This window comes from Vulpes lagopus, chromosome 15 (assembly GCF_018345385.1).
Source record: "Vulpes lagopus strain Blue_001 chromosome 15, ASM1834538v1, whole genome shotgun sequence".
Classification (NCBI taxonomy): Eukaryota; Metazoa; Chordata; class Mammalia; order Carnivora; family Canidae; genus Vulpes; species Vulpes lagopus.
Window position 1 is genome coordinate 4,315,964 of NC_054838.1, and position 3,545 is coordinate 4,319,508.

The window sequence follows — 3,545 nt, forward strand, 5'->3', positions numbered from 1 at the left end:
ACTCAGGGTCTGAGGCTCTCTGCTCAGTGGGGAGTCTGATTCTCCCTCTCCCTCTGCGCTCTCACTCTCTTTCTCTTTCATTGCTGAACACATAGCACAGGTACATTCCTATGTTATGCTCTGAGGATACAGCTATGATCAAGATAAATGAAAATTTGGCTGTCATGACGCTGACATTCTAGTTATGAATGATCAGTGGTCAGTGATAAATGCTGTGAAGAAAATAAAGCCAAAATTATGTTTGAGAGTGAATGAGTATACCCTACTTCTTCTGTTTGATATATTGAATATTTTCTCATATTAGGAAATTTTCTTAAGTGTTGTGATGCCCTTATGACATTTCATCCTGTAGACTTGCAGTTTTCCACCGAGCTCATTTCTGCCCTCAAGGGATATTTCCCAATATATAGAGACATTTGTGATTGTCATGACTGAGGGGACTACTACTGTCATTGAATAAGAACAGGTCAGTGAAGCTGCTAAACTTCCTGTCACACAGAGGATAGCTCCAACAACAAATAGTTATCCGGCCCAAAGTAGCAGTAGTGTTGAAGCTGAAAAACACTACTATAATGTAACATTCTCGGCTTTTTTGTCTTCATTTCCTTAATACTTGTCTTCTGTGCTAGAAGTGATTTCCTGCCTGGGGAATCTGCTGGAGAAGCTGGATATGTAGAACTCTATTTCTACCTTATACACTTGACAGGGTACTTTGAACTCTGGGGGTGGATGAAGGCTCCGGTAATTTTGGTATTAAAATCACAACTTGACAGTTAGTACATAAGCAAGACCCCTTAAAGAAGTAAACGATGACAATTTACAAAGAATAGATGGAAACTGAGGTTTCTGATATAGTTAACACAGGTGAGTTTAACCTTTGCTTTACTATCACATGAATATCTCCTTGGCAGAGTGCAGCATGCATGATCTACGGTAGGATGTATGTATGTATGTGTGTATTTCATTTCATTTTTCATGTGTAATTAGTTGCTTCTGATTTCTACAGCATGGACAAGCAGCAGTAAGCTAAGCCTTAACCCCATTAATAACTGCTTTACTGCTTTCCGTCCAGAGGTTGTTTGAATGGAGGCAGGACTGTGGGATGAGCATCAGGAGAAGCAGAGATTCCCCTGCTCCTCTTCTGTCTTGGGTTCTCAGAAAAGGTAGGGGTCACTGAGGGCCATAGCCAGATGCTGGACATTTTAGCCTGCACTAGCAAACACCGGGCATGTTCCCCTCAGCAAAGGCTTGGGATTTGGTCATGAGGACATTAACAAATCAATAAAATATACCTTAAAATGAATTAAACTGCCTTGATTTTTTTCAATGAATCTGTGAAATTCAAATAAGAGCTAATGATCATTACATATAATTAAAGGAGGTTAAAGATCAATGGTAGCCTTATTGCCAAAACAAAGGAATTTTTTTGGTATGTAATGGTTTAAATTCAGAAAAATAGATTAAAAATAAGGTTCAAAAACATATCTATTTCTCCGTATAAAATTTATTTTGATGGAAATTGCAGAAACTGTACAATTAAAGGAAGAAAATATATTTTTCTGAATTATAAATTAGATAATATAAAGAACCTAAGTCTTCTCACTGTGGAGCAAAAGCTCTGTATATGCCACCTCCATGATAAAGGGAAATATGTCAAGGAAATCCATATTTTCCGGTGCACTAATATAAATTATTGTCTATTAAATGTAGAAATACTTCTGCACATGCTAATAAGCTGTCATTAAAAAAATAGAATACAGAGAAGAGTTGAATGCAGTGCCTTTAGTTTTGATGATTCTAATCTGTCACTCGCTTCACTAAGCAAGTACAAGAGCATTCAATATCTTTCTTCTGGTAATATTTCTTCCTTGCTTTTAAACCTATCCTAAAGATTTTTTTAAAATGTGGGGGAAGGGGCAGAGGGAGAAGGAGAGAGAGAACTTTAAGCAGGCTCCCTACCCAGCGAGGAGCCCAACACTGGGCTCAATCTCACAACCCTGAAATCAGGACCTGAGCTGAAATCAAGAGTCAGATGGTTAACTGACTGAGCCGCTCAGCTGCCTGCTAAAGATTTTCACTAATAAAGTATGGGCTCCCCTGCTGTATCCTACAGGCCTCAGTCTGCTGTCCCTCACTCCTTATGCTTTAACCATGTTCACCTTCTTTCTGTTTCTTGAGCAAACCTAGCTTATTCCCACTCTAAGGCCTACATACCCATTTTTGTCGTTCCTGCAATCCCTTCCCTTGCCCTGACTCTTCATATGGCTGGCTTCTTCTGGTTATTTAGGAATGAATTCAACTATTACCTCCTTAGCAACTTTTCCTAGCAAACTGATAGTAATTAAAGAAAGATTAACTCCCAATTATTGCCCATTACATAAATCTGGTTTACTTCCTTCATGGGGCTTATGCATTCTGTTGTGAAATAATCTTATTTATTTATAGTCTTATTTGTTTCTTTTCTTCTCCATTAAAGATGTTAATTCATAGAAGACAGAGACTTGGATTTTAGTTTGATTGCATATCCCTACCACTAAGAATCGTGATGAATATGTGAATGGTGACATATTTGATGACTTCTGGGAAATAACTGATAAGACAACTTGAAGAATGCTTAAAGCAATGGAAAGAACTTGTCTTTCTGGCTCTGCCATTAACTGCACCATGCGAAGTTTTATGAGATTATAACCTTCATATTTCATTGGTAAAATGAGTATAATGGTAACACCTAGTGTAGGGCCTCCTGGGTGACTCCACTGGTTATCTGACTCTTGATTCCCACTTAGGTCATGATCTCAGGGTTGTGAGATTGGGCTCCACCTGGGCATGGAGTCTGCTTAAAAGTCTCTCTCTCTCCTTCTCCCTCTGCCTCTTCTCTCTATATATACCTCTCTAAAAACAAGAATAAAACAATAGTAATATCTACTATGAAAGGTTATTATGGGGGTTATAGGAGCTAATATTTATAAAGTGCTGAGAAGAGTGCTTGGTGCATAATATGTGCTAAATAAGTATTTGTTAAAGAATAGATAGTTCAAATTATATTTCAAAATCTTCAAGTGCCTTCTCTCATTCTGTTATTCCTTATTCACTGATTATAGCTTCAATCACAAAAAGGATAAAATCGGGTCCAATAATTTAATCAAGTCCTCTCATTTTCTCTGGTTTTGATGACGTGTGGATTGCCATTATTCAGTTATGGATGGGCTGTGTGTGAATGGAGAATGGAACCGTATTGATGCATCATCCTGAGTTCACATAGTAGAAATTAGGCTCCAAATGATTTATCTTAATTAACAGTACTCACAACACTTATTAGAGTGACTTTTCAAATATATTATTTTAATTGGAAGATAGATTGTTTTTCTGCATCTTTAATTCTAGGAAGGATCATCTAAATTCTTTCTCCAAGAATGACACATTTCTAAGACATTGCGCACTGGAATACCTCATTTGGCTCTATCACTGACGTGCTTGTACAAAGTATTGTACATATCTCAAGACCAGAAAACTATGTGTTCAAAAACAGATCAAACACTTGACAA